We start from the raw sequence: 18,691 nt of genomic DNA on the forward strand, positions 1-18,691 counted from the left end.
GAGCCTGAGCGGGAATGCGGAGAACTTTCGCCATTGTCTAAGGCCCCAGTCTGAGCCGCTGAGCCAGACGGAGCTAATAGTGTTTGGCTGTGGGCCACAGGGAGCCATTGTGAGCCATCTGCCCCGGCAAGCTCCGCCCTCAGGGTCGCAGAGGTAGAATCGGGTGGGAGCTGGTAACCCAGCACCGAGTAGCCTAAGGGTGGGGTCTGAGCCGCCTTGCAGCCCTAACCCTCAGGGGCAGAGTGAGACCAGTTTTGGCACACTGGGTAAGTGGATAGCCACTTCAGCAGTGATTCCAGCAACAAGCACTTTCCTGGGAAGGCTTCTGCTCAGCAAGTTTACAAGTTCAAAGTGCCTTTTAAGTGGGCTAAAGAGAGATTTAGGGTGTCTACCTGCTGGAGTTTGAGAAATGAGCAGCCTCCAGTCATATCAGAACTTGATTAACATTTCATACCCCAGAAGACAAAGTGTTGCCCAGACAATATTCAACAACATATACATACTGCTTTGTTTCTGGTTGTGTTTTGTTTTTTTTTTGGTTTTTGGTTTTTTTTTGTTTTTTTTGGTTTGGTTGTTTTTTTCATTATTTTGATGTTGTTGATGTTGTTTTGTTTTTTAATTTCAACCTTTTCCATACAGATCTTTTTTCTTTCTCAATTTTTCTAGTTTAATTATAATTTCCCATTGCTGCCTTTTTTAATAACTAGAACTTCATTTTTGCTACTGTTTCTACCGCTATTGTTTGGTTTTTCACCCAATGTTATCCCGTAAACTTTTCATTTTGCTTGTTTTGGTTTGATTTATAGCATTTTTGTCTTTCCTCTCTACTTGGTGGAGATGGGGTACTGTGTCTGATCAGGTTAGCAAAAAGCTGCTGACTTCAAGGGAACCACCCAACTGGGCACCCCCAGAAGGTGGTTTTTTTTTTTTTTTACGGTTGTGTCAAAGTACCCTACTGTACACCTATATTGCTCGGTCTCCCTATTTCTGTGCCTCTCTCCTTTTTGTCAATATTCCTTTTACAAATCCCCTCTACTTTCTCTATTTTTTTTTCTTTTCACTCGGTCCTCCTTTCTTTCATACCTTTCTTGCTCTTCAACCTTCTCACCCTTCTGGTCCTATACCAAAAGGACTCATCCAACCCTTAGTCCACAAGGATGAGAACTTAAAGAGCAAGAGGAAGTGAAAGGAAAATTAGGGCAAGGAAACAGATAAAAGAAATCACTCATGAGGAAGAATCAGCAGAAAACTCCAGGCAACATGAAGAACCAGTCCAGAACAACCCCGCAAAGGTACCATGAGGTAGCTACTGCAGAGGATTCCACCTGTAAAGAAATGTTAGAAACGACAGAAAGGGAATTTAGAATGCACATGATGAAAACAATGAAAGAAATGATGGAAATAATGAAGGAAACTGCTAATAAAGTGGAAAATAACCAAAAGGAAATCCAAAAACAGAATCAAATAAGAGATGAACGATGTGAAGAATATAAAAAGGATATAGTACAGCTGAAGGAACTGAAAAAGTCAATCAGGGAACTTAAAGATGCAATGGAAAGTATCAGCAACAGGTTAGACAGAAGAAAGAATTTCAGAGGTAGAAGACAAAGTTCTTGAGATAACTCAGATAGTAAAAGAGGCAGAAAAGAAGAGAGAGAAAGCAGAACGGTCACTGTCAGAATTATGGGACTTTATGAAGCGTTCCAACATACGAGTTATAGGAATCCCAGAAGGGGAAGAAGAATGCCCCAGAGGAATGGAAGCCATACTAGAGAATATTATAAAAGAAAATTTCCCGAATATCACCAAAGATTCTGACACACTGCTTTCAGAGGGATATCGGACCCCAGGTTGCCTCAACTCTAACCGAGCTTCTCCAAGACACATTGTGACGAACCTGTCCAAAGTCAAGACAAAAGAAAAGATTCTGCAAGCTGCCAGGAGTAAGCGCCAGTTGAACTACAGGGGCAAATCCATCAGAGTGACCGCAGACTTCTCTAATGAAACTTTCCAAGCAAGAAGACAAAGGTCATCTACCTTTAATCTACGTAAACAGAACAATCTCCAGCCCAGAATTCTGTACCCTGCTAAGCTGAGCTTAAAAATTGACGGAGAAATCAAATCATTTACGCATACAAACATTGAGGAAATTCGCCACAACAAGACCAGCTCTACGGGAAATACTTCAACCTGTTCTGCACACTGACCACCATAATGGATCAGCAGCAAAGTAAGAACTCAGAAATTAAAGGACAGAACCTAACCTCCACACTGATGCAAAAGATAAAACTAAGCAATGGACTCTCACCAAATAAGATGAACAGAATACTACCACGCTTATCAATTATCTCAATAAATGTTAATGGCTTGAATTCCCCACTGAAGAGACATAGATTGGCTGACTGGATTAAAAAACACTAGCCATCCATTTGCTGTCTGCAAGAAACACACCTGCCTTCAAAAGACAAATTAAAGCTCTGAGTCAAGGGTTGGAAGACAATTTTTCAGGCAAATGGCATTCAGAAGAAAAGAGAAGTTGCAATCTTATTTTCAGATTCATGTGGATTTAAAGCAACTAAAGTCAAAAAAGACAAAGATGGTCACTTTATATTGGTCAAGGGAAAAATACAACAAGATGATGTTTCAATTCTAAATATTTATGCACCCAGTTTAAATGCTCCCAGATTCTTGAAACAGACCTTACTCAGTCTGAGCAATATGATATCCGATAATACCATAATAACAGGAGACTTTAACACTCCTCTTACAGAGCTGGACAGATCCTCTAAACAGAAATTAAACAAAGATATAAGAGATTTAAATGAGACCCTACAACAACTATGCTTGATAGACGCATATAGAACACTCCATCTCAAAGATAAAGAATATACATTCTTCTCATCATCCCATGGAACATTCTCCAAAATTGATCATATCCTGGGACACAAAACAAATATCAACAGAATCAAAAGAATTGAAATTTTACCTTGTATCTTCTCAGACCATAAGGCACTAAAGGTGGAACTCAACTCTAACAAAAACGCTCGACCCCACACAAAGGCATGGAAATTAAACAATCTTCTGTTGAATAACAGATGGCTGCTCGAAGAAATAAAACAGGAAATCATTAACTTCCTTGAGCATAACAACAATGAAGACACAAGCTACCAAAACCTGTGGGATACTGCAAAAGCAGTTTTGAGAGGAAAATTCATTGCTTTAGAGGCCTACATTCGAAAAACAGAAAGAGAACGTATCAACATTCTCACAAGCCATCTTATGGAATTGGAAAAAGAAGAACAATCTAAGCCTAAACTCAGTAGAAGAAAAGAAATATCCAAAATCAAATCAGAGATCAACGAAATTGAAAACAAAAGAACCATTCAGAAAATTGATGAAACAAGGAGTTGGTTTTTTGAAAAAATAAATAAAATAGATAAACTATTGGCCAGACTACTGAGAAATAGAAAAGTAAAATCTCTAGTAACCTCAATCAAAAATGATAAAGGGGAAATAACAACTGATCCCACAGAGATATAAGAGATCATCTCTGAATACTACCAGAAACTCTATGGCCAGAAATTTGACAATGTGAAGGAAATGGATCAATATTTGGAATCACACCCTCTCCCTAGACTTAGCCAGGAAGAAATAGAGCTCCGGAACAGACCAATTTCAAGCACTGAGATCAAAGAAACAATAAAAAAATCTTCCAACCAAAAAATGCCCTGGTCCAGATGGCTTCACACCAGAATTCTATCAAACCTTCAAGGAAGAGCTTATTCCTGTACTGCAGAAATTATTCCAAAAAATTGAGGAAGAAGGAATCTTCCCCAACACATTCTATGAAGCAAACATCACCCCGATACCAAAACCAGGAAAAGACCCAAACAAAAAGGAGAATTTCAGACCAATCTCACTCATGAATATAGATGCAAAAATTCTCAACAAAATCCTAGCCAATAGATTACAGCTTATCATCAAAAAAGTCATTCATCATGATCAAGTAGGCTTCATCCCAGGGATGCAAGGCTGGTTTAACATACGCAAGTCCATAAATGTTATCCACCATATTAACAGAGGCAAAAATAAAGATCACATGATCCTCTCAATAGATGCAGAAAAAGCATTTGATAAAATCCAGCATCCTTTCCTAATTACAACACTGAAGAGTATAGGCATAGGTGGCACATTTCTAAAACTGATTGAAGCTATCTATGACAAACCCACAGCTAGTATTTTACTGAATGGAGTAAAACTCAAAGCTTTTCCTCTTAGAACTAGAACCAGACAAGGTTGTCCTCTGTCACCTTTACTATTCAACATGGTGCTGGAAGTTCTAGCCAATACAATTAGGCAAGACAAGGAAATAAAGGGAATCCAAATGGGAGCAGAGGAGGTCAAACTCTCCCTCTTTGCTGATGACATGATCTTATACTTAGAGAACCCCAAAGACTCAACCACAAGACTCCTAGAAGTCATCAAAAAATACAGTAATGTTCCAGGATATAAAATCAATGTCCACAAGTCAGTAGCCTTTGTGTACACCAATAACAGTCAAGATGAGAAGCTAATTAAGGACACAACTCCCTTCACCATAGTCTCAAAGAAAATGAAATACCTAGGAATATACCTAACGAAGGAGGTGAAGGACCTCTATAAAGAAAACTATGAAATCCTCAGAAAGGAAATAGCAGAGGATATTAACAAATGGAAGAAGATACCATGCTCATGGACGGGAAGAATCAACATTGTGAAAATGTCTATACTTCCCAAAGCAATCTACCTATTCAATGCCATTCCTATCAAAATACCAACCTCGTACTTTCAAGATTTGGAGAAAATGATTCTGCGTTTTGTATGGAACCCAAAAAAACCCCGTATAGCTAAGGCAGTTCTTAGTAATAAAAATAAAGCTGGGGGCATCAGCATACCAGAGTTTAGTCTGTACTACAAAGCCATAGTGGTCAAGACAGCATGGTACTGGCATAAAAACAGAGACATAGACACTTGGAATAGAATTGAAAACCAAGAAATGAAACTAACATCTTACAACCACCTAATCTTCGATAAAGCAAACAAGAACATACCTTGGGGGAAAGACTCCCTATTCAATAAATGGTGTTGGGAGAACTGGATGTCTACATGTAAAAGACTGAAACTGGACCCACACCTTTCCCCACTCACAAAAATTGATTCAAGATGGATAAAGGACTTAAATTTAAGGCATGTAACAACAAAAATCCTCAAAGAAAGCATAGGAAAAACACTGGAAGATATTGGCCTGGGGAAAGACTTCATGAAGAAGACTGCCATGGCAATTGCAACAAACAACAAAAATAAACAAATGGGACTTCATTAAACTGAAAAGTTTCTGTACAGCTAAGGAGACAATAACCAAAGCAAAGAGACAACCTACACAATGGGAAAGGATATTTGCATATTTTCAATCAGACAAAAGCTTGATAACTAGGATCTATAGAGAACTCAAATTAATCCACATGAAAATAGCCAACAATCCCATATATCAATGGGCAAGAGACATGAATAGAACCTTCTCTAAAGATGACAGACGAACGGCTAACAAACACATGAACAAATGTTCATCATCTCTATATATTAGAGAAATGCAAATCAAAACAACCCTGAGATATCATCTAACCCCAGTGAGAATGGCTCACATCACAAAATCTCAAAACTGCAGATGCTGGCATGGATGTGGAGAGAAGGGAACACTTTTACACTGCTGGTGGGACTCCAAACTAGTACAACCTTTCTGGAAGGAAGTCTGGAGAAACCTCAAAGCACTCAAGCTAGACCTCCTATTTGATCCTGCAATCCCATTACTGGGCATCTCCCCAGAAGGAAAAAAATCCTTTTATCATAAGGACACTTGTACTAGACTGTTTATTGCAGCTCAATTTACGATCGCCAAAATGTAGAAACAGCCTAAATGCCCACCAACCCAGGAATGGATTAACAAACTGTGGTATATGTATGCCATGGAATACTACTCAGCTATTAAGAAAAATGGAGACTTTACATCCTTCGTATTAACCTGGATGGAAGTGGAAGACATTATTCTTAGTAAAGCATCACAAGAATGGAGAAGCATGAATCCTATGTGCTCAATTTTGATATGAGGACAATTAATGACAATTAAGGTTATGGGGGGGAGGAAAAGCAGAAAGAGGGATGGAGGGAGGGGGGTGGGGCCTTGGTGTGTGTCACACTTTATGGGGGCAAGACATGATTGCAAGAGGAACTTTGCCTAACAATTGCAATCAATGTAACCTGGCTTATTGTACCCTCAATGAATCCCCAACAAAAAAAAAAAGAGAGAAAAAAACAAACAAACAAACAAAAAGAACTAAAAAACAATTGTATATGATTTAGTTATAATGAAAAGAAAATCTCTAGTTAAACAACAAAGTTTTCTCTTCCCAGTTTGTAAAACTTATGTTTGAAGCCTCTTCGATTGCTTTTCTTGTACATGTTTAAACTAACAAGTAAATGTTTCAAAAGTTCAGAACTCAAAAGGTCAATCTATTACTATAAAAATAAAATGCAAAGTTTATTAAACGGTTTTTCTATATTTTGGCTGCTAAAAACTGTAGTTGCTGTGTCACAGATGTCCTCGAGATAAGGCACGAATACTCAGTAGAAAACCCAAGTTTGGTTATTCATTTGAAACTATAAACAAAAAAGTTCTCTTTACTTTTTGAAACAGCAGCTGATTTTCTTTCTTAAATTGACACTGGTGTGTGATTCTTAACAATAACTGGGCATATTCTTACCCAATGGCTTCTTTCAATTTATATTGTATTCCAGAACTTAATTTTTTCCCTCCCATTTGTACTAGAAAAGTGGTCAAGGAAAGAGTGTCAGACATTGACCAGTTCTAATTTTTAGAACCTGTATTTTTAACTACATAACAAGATTTATTTCTTCTCAGAAACTATCTGCTTACAGATGCTGGTTACTACCAGGTATCAACATTTATTACAACCAGGCATATGCACTGACCAACCAGATCACTGACCAACAAATGCACCCCATTTACTGAGGTCTTCTTGATAGACACCCACTCTCACCTTGATGGAAATCTGATTGCAGAGCTCACTACTCACATAACCCTTCTCCGTGAAGAAGCAGTCAGAGCAGGTAATGGCCTTTTACCCAAAGAATTGAGCTCTACAAATTAAAAGGGAAATGTTAAATTAGACAGTTAGTTGGACATGAGCAAGACAGATGATGAATAAACCTAAATTATTTTGGCAATTTTTTTTTTTTTTTAGGGACAGAGTCTCACTTTGTCACCCTCGGTAGAGTGCTATGGTATCACAGCTCACAGCAACCTCCAACTCTTGGGCTTAAGTGATTCTCTTGCCTCAGCCTCCCAAGTAGCTGGGACTACAGGCACCTGCCACAACGCCTGGTTAATTTTTTTTTTTTTTTTTTTTTTGGTTGCAGTTGTCACTGCTATTTTAGCTGCCCGGGGCTGGGTTTGAACCTCACCACCCTTGGTATAGGGGCCAGCACCCTACCTGCTGAGCCACAGACGCTGCCCCTATTTTGGCAATTTTAAACTAGCCTAAGTCAGAAGGGTCTAAGGTGGCCTGGTACAGTAGTTCACACCTATAATCCCAGCACTTGGGAGGCCGAGGTGGGTGGATTGATTGAGCTCAAGAGTTCAAGACCAGCCTGAGAAAGAGCGAGACCCCCATCTCTAAAAAAAGCTGGGCATTGTGGTGGGCACCTATAGTCCTAGCTACTTGGGAGGCTGAGGCAAGGGAATTGCTTAAGCCCAAGAGTTTGAGGTTGCTGTGAGCTGTGACGCCACAGAACTCTATTAAGGGTGACATATTAAGGCTCTGTCTCAAAAAAAAAAAAAAAAAAAAATGGCAGCATCTGTGGCTCAAAGGAGTAGGGTGCTGACCCCATATGCCGGAGGTGGTGGGTTCAAACCCAGCCCTGGCCAAAAAAAAAAGAAGGGCCTAAGTTGTCATGCTAAGTTAACATGAAAATAGGACTGATCATCAAGACCTTACAAATGAATTCCCTTTAGATAGAAATTAATCAATGTCCCAGGGACTTTCTGACATGAACAGACAGATATGATCAGATGTCATACTAACTTAGATTATTTTGGGAACAGCCTAATTAAAACCCTAGGAAGGAGGCTCCCAAAGAAGAACAAAACCATGACAAAAAAGGAGTCCCCAAAACTGACCAGATATTTAGGCTACAATAGAAAGTCTTTAGAACACACACACAGCTAAAGTAACAATGTCCCTAAATAAACTACCCCACAACACCTGACCAGAACTTGTCGGTCATAACAGAAAGAACGAACACCAAGCTCTGGTTAAAGTGATTCATCCCCCATTGCAGTTTAACTTAAACTGTAATAATTTTTCAAAATATAAATGTTCTGCCTTTCCATCAGGATGAACATATATGAACTTATTTAATTCACACTATAAACGTTATCTATCAAAGCTTTGTTTAGCAAAAGAAACCTGTGTAGAACATCTTATTGAATAGGGTGAGTACTCTTCTAAAACTCTATAAAAAAAACCCAACCTGTCTTATGCTATCATACACTGAAAGCTGCCTAAGGGTGTTTTCTCCTTTATGAGTCTCAGGCACACTGTTATGTCCCAGCTAATAGCACTGGTGGGCCCCACACTATTAGGCATCTTACACCCTTCTCCCCCATATACAGGACATGCAGCACTCACCAAACACCCAGTAGGCATACTTGGGAACTACATCTCCCCAGCAGCTGCTGTAGTGATGTGCACCTATTCTGTCCCACCAAGTATAACTCCTTCTCTATTTTTATGGTGCCTACTATGACTATCAGCCTTAATATTCAAATTGGCTGCCTGGACTATGCTAGGGTAAAAGCCTTAAAAGCTAAGCAAAAGCCTTAAATGCTACTTCTCAAACTACAAACACTATTAAACTAAAACTTATTTCAAAAAGTATTAAAAATCAGGCTACAGTAAACTACTTATTACTGAAACATAACCATAAGTGCCAAGATTTCAGAAGTATGTATTATTTTAAATTTGTCAGATAATATTTAATTAAAAAGAAAATACAAACTGTTAATACAATCCATGACACAACTCAGAGAGAAGGATTCTTTTACACTGAAGTACAAACACTATATAGGGTCCTGGTTACCTGACATTGGCTGGCCATGCACAACAGCTGTGTCTGGGGGGCCTCTGTTAGAACTCCTAGTGAGATACTGTACATGTTGCTCTGTACAAAGCATGTCTGCTTTCATGTCTCGGTCACTGTGTAAGTTTTCAACTAAAGTGCCTATGACCTCAAAGTTAATGTCTTAAATCAGAACTATTATTTCTATACTAAAACAAAACAAGGGTCTTTTTTAGTAAAAAAGAGAAAGTGTTACCAGCCACTGTTAACCTGAGTAACCATTTCATACAAGACCTGCTAGCAGGTCAAGCCCTAACGAGGCCAGATAAGCCTGTGCGCTGACATCTGGAAACTGTTTATTCACTCCCAAGGCCTACTGCCACAGGTTAAGTTGAGAAACTGAACTCCATGGCACCTGCCAAAGACCCAGAGCCCTCTGTGTACCCACTAAAATGTTAACTAACTATAAATTTAATCTAAAATAAAAAGAATTTAAAAGTAAAACCACTTCAAAATAAAAAAGTATAACTTTGTAACCTACAAAAAATCTGTTTAACATATAATAAGTAATAACATTACTAATGTTTACTTTGACTATAAAAAGTAAAGAGAGGGCAGAACAGTTCTTTGAAAAGATACCCTTGCTGTTCTCCAGAATCACTGACATAACTGTAAATAAAAATGAAACTGTTAATCTCTCATCTGATTCTTCATTGATTATCTTAAGTGACAGATGGACAGACTCCCAGAATGCTAGGGTAACAGACATGAACTAAGGCATGAGCTATCTGTGCCCTGTATCCTATACAGTTTTGTTTTGTTTTGTTTTGTTTTTGAGATGTAGTCTCACTATATCACCCTTGGTAGAGTGCTGTGGCATCAACCTCAAACTCTTGGGCTTAAGTGATTCTCTTGCCTCAGCCTCCCAAGTAGCTAGGACTACAGGTGCCTGCCACAATGCCCGGCTATATTTATTTATTATTTATTTATTTATTTATTGTTGTTGCAGTTGTCATTGCTGTTTAGCTGGCCTGGGCTGGGTTTGAACCCACCAGCTTGGGTGTATGCAGCCGACACCCTGCCCACTGAGCAATGGGCTCTGCCTCCTATACAGTTTTAAAACAAAAAATAAGCCTAAAGTGTCTCTCTTAAACTTTCAGTGGTCCTAAATTTAAATAGCTAACTTGAAGTCAAAAAGACCAAATTTAAAATTTTAATTTTAGAAAGTTTGTCAAATACCAAAGGCTTAAACATGTGCTCAAACAGAATCACAAGTCAAAAGATTATGAAAGCAATACCGGAAGTTACGTGGGTGGCTTAACTTTTATGGTTTAGTTTTCCAGTTACCAAAAAGGTAAAAAAATAAAAATCAGCTCAAGCAATTTCACCGAGAGTAAATTAATATTTCAGGAAACTTTTTGTTTTAACCAAACTTCATAAATTGTAGCCAAGTAGATCAGATGCAAATTCCATCTTAGGAGTTCTATCCCACGTGTACAGAATCTATAAACCTGCTAAAAAATTTTTGTTTTGTCCACATTCTCCATTTTCTTAACCAGTTGTTCTATTCAGGACAAAAGTTTACTACACACGATCCTTCTTTATACAATACTTTTTTTTACTCTGTTAAACCTTTCTTACTAAGAACACTTTTTATAAAACAAGATCACAGTTTACTACCAAGTTAGTCATTCACTCAGCCAAACTGATAGAAAATTTTAAGAGTCAAAAATCCTATTTTTTGGTAGAGAAAACACTTAAGTTTCCAAAAAAGAAATCATAGACAGCTGAAGTATCACAACTTACCAATCACTCACTTAACATGAGTTTAAGGTGTTTTTTATTTATTTTTTTTTTATTAAATCATAGCTGTGTACATTAATGCAATCATGGGGCACCATACACTGGTTTTACATACCATTTGACATATTTTCATCACACTGGTTAACATAGCCTTCCTGGCATTTTCTTAGTTATTGTGTTAAGACATTTATGAGTTTAAGGTTTTTAAGTTATTGAAGAGTGTTTTGAAACCACAAAATAGGCTCCCTCCCAGATGTCTTTTCTGGTCTTCCTAAGTGGTGACCTGGTATCAGAAACATTAACTAAGCCAGGCACAGTGGCTCACGCCTATAATCTTAGCACTCTGTGGCTGAGGCAAGAGGATCCCTTGAGCTCAGGAGTTAGAGACCAGCCTGAGCAAGAGCGAGACCCCATGTCTACTAAAAATAGAAAAACTAGCCAGGCTTTGTGGTGGGCACCTGTAGTCCCAGCTACTGGGGAGGCTGAGGCAAGAGGATTACTCAAGCCCAGGAGTTTGAGGTTGTGAGCTATGATGGATGCCATAGCCCTCTGTCCAGGGTGACAGAGTAAGATTGTCTTAAAAACAAACAATGAAAAACCTTAATTAACTTACCCCGTGCAAAAACAAAACACAGGATGACTGGAAGGGCTTTTTTTTTTTTTTTTTTTTAATTTTTTCCTGAACAGTACAGGCAGCCAAGCTGGAACATGGAAGTGGGACCCATGTGGGCTAGATTGTGCCTTGTAGCTGCTGGCACAGGCACTGAGAATGTGTCCTTACATTTATTACAGTTATTCATTAAAATTAAGACTGTAAGTCTACAGTTAAATTTAGCAAAATTTAGACATATCATAGAAGTGGCACTTTTATGATCTTAAAGTATCTAAATTTATGTAATTCTTTAAAACTACTAGCTGTAGAGTTGTAATTATAGACAAGTAAATAAGGGACAGTGACTAACCTTTACTAAGCAAGGGAGGAACAGGAGACAGGAACAGCAATTTCCAGAGTGAAGAAGACTTGAAAGTAGGGAGCCTTGGGGTGGCGCCTGTGGCTCAAGGAGTAGGGCGCCGGTCCCATATGCTGGAGGTGGCGGGTTCAAACCCAGCCCCGGCCAAAAAAAAAAAAAAGAAAGTAGGGAGCCTCTGACCATTTCTCCTTATGGTGGCAAAAGTTGTTACGGTCATGAAGGATGCTTAAGTAAAGGTGCTTTTAGGCTATTGAGAGTGATTATTAAGTCCGCATTGAGGCCTGGCTGTGTTACGAGATGCTTAGGCAGGATACTGGGTGTGAGGTGAGAGTGTTTAAAGTTGTAGAGAAAGTAGGGTGAGGAAAAGGACTTTCAGGGCAGGCCAGAGGAAAGAGAGTGTCCTCAATTTTAGTGTGACTGCCCTGAGAGTCTTTAATCTAGACATGCTTAGTTGAAGAAAGTCAGAGAGTGGGGCCCAGGGCCCAGTCGAGAGGGATTTCTGGCTTAGAAATGGGAGTGAGTGTAGAGAGAAATAGAGAAAAGCGTGTCCCAAAGTCTAAAACCATAAACTGTGTGGTGTAAGGAGGAATAGTGGAGATGAAGAGAGTTAGAGGGACAACAGCTTCGTTGACTGCCCACAGATGGAGGACTAGTCAAGTTTGGGGACTGCTAGGATAGGAGTGTTGGATGGGGAGGAAGTGGGTCAGACCATGGGTTTATTAGTAAACAATGATTGGCTGAAGGTCCTTTATAGTGTGGGGACATTGAGGTAGGTTGGGGAGACATGAAGGATAACTGTACTGGGCTGATGGTGTAGAGCATGATTGAGGATGTAGAGATGTCCCAAGCTTTAGAACCGACTTGACATAAAGCCTCTGGGAGGGTCATCTGCGTAGACAGGGGAGGGGCCTTAGAGGACAGTAACCGAAGTGTAGAAAGCTGTGAGGCTTCACCAGTTTGGTGTGATGCCTAAAAAGTGAAAGTAGCTCTGGGTCTAGATAGCAGGTCTCAGTCACACACGCAAGTGAGGTATCTAGGAATTATTAGGAAAGAATGGAGAATGTCAGGTTTTAACTGCCAGGTTAGAGGTGGAGTTTTTTTAAAGTGGGATATAGGGTATTCTATTGACCCCAACCACAGAAGTGGAAAAGGAGAGCAGTGGCCCTGAAAATCAGGTAATACCGAGAATGTCATGTCCAAGTCCAGGTGGAAGGACATTCCCTTACCACCAACCTGGGACTCTGTTAATAAGATGATAACAGTGGGGGCTTGAGAGGCTGAGAACTAGTCTTCAGTAGCTCATCTCAGAAGTTCAGGCAGCTTGAATCCCAGCTCAGTCACTGTCTCAGAAGGGGGTGGCTCGAGGCCCAGCAGCCCAGAGATACTCACCCTTCCAGTGAACTTGGATACCATACACCGGGCAGAGTCTCAGCAAAGTTCAAGGATTAGGGGCAGTAGCGAGCCCAGTGGTCCCCTTTGCCACACTTGTAGCAAAGACCCAGAGGCTATGATGAATAAGGCAGGTGTTTAGGTTGCCTGGTAGAGCCCTTCCTCTGTCCCAGAAGGGCAAAGGCCAACTTCTGGTATCTAGCCTGCTTAGTCTCAGCCACTTCCTCCTCTCTGTTGTTACAGACCTTGAAGGACAGTTTAACTGATTCCTTCTGGGGAGTCTAGGGCCTGTCCCTGAATTTCTGAAGCCTTTTTTAATATCTGAGGCTGAGTGAGAGATAAAGTTGGTGTTTAAAACTTGTCTCTTCCACTCTTTTTTGTTTGTTTGGAGACAGAGTCTCACTCTATCACTCTGGGTGCAGTGCTGTGACATCATAGCTCACAGCAACCTCAAACTCTTGGGCTCAAGAGATCCTCTTCTGGGCAGTGCCTGTGGCTCAGTGGGTAGGACACCGGTCCCATATACCAAGGGTGGTGGGTTCAAACCTAGCCCTATACAAATTGGAACAAAAAATAGCCGGGCTGTGGTGGGCACCTATAGTCCCAGCTACTCGGGAGGCTGAGGCAAGAGAATCGCCTAAGCCCAAGAGCTGGAGGTTGCTGTGAGGTATGAGATGCCATGGCACTCTACCGAGGGCAATAAAGTGAGACACTGCCTCTACAAAAAAAAAAAAGGAAAGATCCTCTTCTCTCAGCCTCCCAAGTAGCTGGGACTACAGGTGCCCAACTAATTTTTCTATTTTTAGTGAAGATGGAGTTTTGCTGATGCTCCAGCTGGTCTGTCCACCCACCCGAGCCTCCCAGAGTGATAGGACTACATGCATGAGCCACCAGGCCCAGCCTAAACAGCTTAATCTTGATCCTCATGTAAGAACAATGTGTTACAACTTTGTCATTGTTTGAGGCACAAAGGATTGGAGAGGTTTTTTTTTTCCAACCTAAGGTCAAATGATATCACGCTGACGGGGCTCAGTGAACTACCTTAAAAGGAAGGCATCAGTAGCAAATGTTCTCTGACCTACTGTATCTTGCTCCAGTTCTTCCCTGAAGCTACCGTAGAGGTCAGAATCCCTCTTCCCCAAGGAAAGGCATCAAAGCCCTTTCCTGAAAACTAGCCATAAAAACCTAAAATTGTTCTATGTAATAACTGGTCATAAAGTAATAATCTGCCTACTTTGTTTTACTGTAAAACCCCCATTCCTAAGAGGGCCCTAGAAGGAGGGAATGCAAACTCGGAGACCAAAATAGAATCTAGATAGAAAGGCCTTGCTGGGTTCCCCCACTCAGCCTGTTACCATTAGATCAATCATATTTCTACACAGTTTCCCATACTTTGTTGGTCCTGAGGATAAAAATGGACAATTTCCACTGTACCTTTCAGTGTTCATTCTGGAGGCATCCATATATGAGTTTATAATATTTTCTCCTCATGTTAGTGAATTTTCAGAAAACCTTTATGGGAACAGTGGGCTTTTCTCTACATAGTTTGGCTAAACTTTGGGGAATCAGAGACAGGGCAACTGTGATTAAAAGTCCAAAACTAAAATATTTATAAAAATGTTTATAAACCTTGAACCTTAAGTTTCTGTTTTTGTGCTCTATTTATTGATGTTCCATTTATTCTAATTTGCTTGCACGTTTTTGTTTAGGCATGTATACAACATTTTTAGCTAATTAAGAACCTTAAAGTTGGGCGGTACCTGTGGATCAGTGAGTAGGGCGCCGACCCCATATACCAAGGGTGGTGGGGTCAAACCTGGCCTGGCCAAACTGCAACAAAAAATAGCCAGGCATTGTAGTAGTCCCAGCTACTTGGGAGGCTGGGGCAAGAGAATCACCTAAGCCCAGAAGTTGGAGGTTGCTGTGAGCAGTGATGCCGGGACACTCTACCAAGTGTAATGAAGTTAGACTCCATCTCTTTAAAAAAACAAAAAGTAATAAAGTTATTACCAAGGGTAATAAAGTTAGATTCCATCTCTTTAAAAAAAAAAAAAAAAGTAGATGTTGATGGAAAAGAAAACAAAAATAACAGAAAATTAATGATACCAAAAGCTGGTTCTTTGAAAATATCAATAAAACTGATGGGACAAGATGGCGGACTGAAGCCAGCTTTCAACAAAGGCTCCCGTCCAGAAGGAGAGTTAAGGGACAGGAATTTAGTAAGTATCCTGGTGGACTTGAGCCTCACCAAGAGAGAAGGCTGAAGAACGCACATCAACACCGCTGAGGCAAGTTGTGATCACAAGGACGCAAACAAAAGGTACAAAATCCACCACCAAGCGGACGGGAGTCCCCCTCCCCCATGAGACCGGCTCTGGAGCCCCACAATTTAACAAGCGGGCATAAATTAAAGGCCCTCCCACTACACTCCACGGGAGAGACCTTCTAAAAACTGGACCTACCTCCCATACTGGGGTGCCGTGGCGTTCTCCTGCCGGACATAGGGCTGAATAAAACTTTGGGAATCCTTTGCCGGCAACCCTGAATCCCCGGCGCTCCCCTCCCGCCCACTGAGGTCTGGAGAGCTGTCCCCCAGGACTTCGGATCCTTGGGTGATTTCTCAAGGGGAGTGGACAGTCCCCGAGTTGCGACTGGTCAGCATTGACTCTGAGGCGTGCCAAGTGAGGAGAGGGCACCGGGCTGAGGGGGAGTCACGCCTCGCGGCACTTCCCTGCGGTGCAGTGCACCAACCCTCCCCGGGCACAAGACTGAATAAGACTCTGGCCTCCCCGCTGAGAGCTGAGAGCCCCTACTCTCACTCGGGGTCTGAGGGCCTATCCCCCAGGAGTTCGAATCCTTGGGTGATTTCTCAAGGGGAGTGGACAGTCCCCGAGTTGCGACTGGTCAGCATTGACTCTGAGGCGCGCGAGTGAGGAGAGGGCACCGGGCTGAGGGGGAGTCACGCCTCGCGCACTTCCCTGCGGTGCAGTGCACCAACCCTCCCCAGGCATACGGGGCCCAAGACTGAATCAGACTCTGGCCTCCCCGCTGAGAGCTGAGAACCCCTACTCTCACTCGGGGTCTGAGGGCCTATCCCCCAGGAGTTCGGCTCCTTGGGTGATTTCTCGAGGGGAGTGCACAGTGCCTGAGCTGCGTCAGGTCAGCGCTGACTCTGGGACACGTGAGCGAGGAGAGGGCACTCCGCTGAGGGGAAATCAAGCCTTGGCGGCACTTCCCTGCGGTGCAGTGCAGGAGCCCTCCCCGGACCGTAGTGTTGCGTAAAACTGAATGAAACTCTAGCTTCCCCCCGCCCCACTCCCAATCCGGGTCTGGGGGCCCATCCCCCAAGAGTTCTGATTCTTGGGGGATCTCTTAAGGGGTGTGGACCCAGCACAAACTGCGGCCGCTCAGTGCTGACTCTGGGGCGCGGGACAGAGGAGAAAAGGGTCGCCTGAGTGCCCACACCAGAGCAGCAGTTCCCTGGAGGTAGATCAACAGCCGTTTTTTCTTTAACGGCAGAACGCTCACTTCTGGATATTCTGAGGCCACACCCCCTGTCTCCCTGGGCAACCAGAGGAGGCCACCGGTGACACGGCTCACAAACCCAGAAGCCTCCAGGGCGGGGCCGACCCAGAGAGGTGTTCAGACGCAATTCTCCAGCAGCAAAGACGTTTGAACTCAAAACAGCCCGTCTCCTGTAGGCGACGACAGGAACAGAGACAGAACCTCACAAAGTTGTCTGTTCTGTTCTGTTCTGTTAGCAGCATCCATCAGGGACGGGGCTAAGCCTGAGTGAACACCTCCTTCCCATCACCTGCATCAAACACTCAAAGATGTCAGGCCCCATCTCCTCCTGCTAGATAGCGGCAGTCTGCGGGGGCCTGGCAGACTTCCTCGCGATTCAGGCAGGTGCAAACCCCTGGAGTGTCTGTTCACTGCAGGCAACTGGGTTAGCCATCTGCAGAGATACCAGTGACTGGGTCCGACGGAGGGGCAAAGTGGGGAAGGAGACGTCAACCTTCCCAGACTGCTCTGTTTCCGGGGTGGCTCCTCCTGACTCCACGCTGCACTGGGGTGAGCTGTCTCAGAGGAGTCACCAGGCCCCTGTGATCCAGTTCCCAGAGACCTCTTGAACCCTTCCACCTGAGACAAGTGCCGATTGAGACAGTTGATTCGGACCTTTTGAACTGGGCTAATAGACTGAAGACTTTTCAGGTGGTGCCCTGGGTGTGCGATTGTAGGAAGGTTTGATTCTCCTTTTCCAACTGGGGCCAGAGGTGGGCAGGCGGGGTGACTTAATTGCTGATTTTTCCACACAGCTGAGACTTCAAGCCAGAGTAGAAGTTGCAATAGGATCAAACAGAAACCAGCTGAAAACAAGACAGAACCACTTTGCTCCACCACACCAGAGAGGGCCCCAGTTTCTCAGGCCACAACACTGTACGGGCCCTCGATAAAACCCCAGGGGAAAAACCAAAGGGAGTAAACCATGGGGCGGAATCAGCGGAAAAACTCTGGTAACATGAATAACCAGAATAGATCAACCCCCCCAAGAAAAGATACGGCAGATGTGATTGAAGATCCCATTCATAAACAACTGGCTGAGATGTCAGAAGTCGAATTCAGAATTTGGTTTGCAGACAAGATTAATAAAATGGAATTAGGAATTCGAGGAGAAATTCAAAAACTGTCTCAAGAATTTAACGAATTTAAAGACAAAACCACCAAAGACTTAGACACACTGAAACAAGAACTTACAGCCCTCAAAGATATGAAAAATACAGTAGAATCCCTCAGTAACAGAATGGAGCAAGCAGAAGAAAGGATTTCTGACATTGAAGATAAAGTCTTCGAACGCTCCCAATCTCTCAAAGAGGAAGAGAAATGGAGAGCTAAAACGGATCACTCACTCAGAGAGCTCTCAGATAATTCGAAAAAAAATAACATAAGGGTTATAGGAATTTCGGAGACTGATGAAGTGGCAGCCAAGGGCACAGAGGCCCTTCTACATGAAATTATGAAAGAAAATTTTCCAGACATGCCTAGAGAATCTGAAATTCAGATAGCAGACAGCTTCAGAACCCCAGCACGATTCAACCCCAATAAGCCATCTCCCAGACATATCATAATTAGCTTCACTAAAGTTAACATGAAAGAGAAGATTCTCAAAGCAGCCCGGCGAAAGAAAACTATAACGTACAAAGGTAAGAATATTAGAATAACTGCAGATCTCTCTGCTGAAACTTTTCAAGCAAGAAGAGGCTGGTCATCAACTTTTAATCTCCTAAAGCAAAAAAACTTTCAACCCAGGATCTTGTATCCAGCTAAACTGAGTTTCATCTATGATGGAGAAA

The 18,691-nt window shown here is 42.1% G+C and overlaps 1 long non-coding RNA gene across 1 annotated transcript in view; it reads right to left on the minus strand.

Moving 5' to 3' along the window:
* The window catches only part of LOC128572863 (uncharacterized), a 55,774-nt gene that overhangs the window by 22,703 nt on the left and 14,380 nt on the right, over window positions 1-18,691 (minus strand). The window contains exon 2 of the long non-coding RNA XR_008376264.1: window positions 7,095-7,194. This is a non-coding gene — a long non-coding RNA (uncharacterized LOC128572863). The remainder of the gene's footprint in view (window positions 1-7,094; window positions 7,195-18,691) is intronic.

This window comes from Nycticebus coucang, chromosome 20 (assembly GCF_027406575.1).
Source record: "Nycticebus coucang isolate mNycCou1 chromosome 20, mNycCou1.pri, whole genome shotgun sequence".
Lineage (NCBI taxonomy): Eukaryota > Metazoa > Chordata > Mammalia > Primates > Lorisidae > Nycticebus > Nycticebus coucang.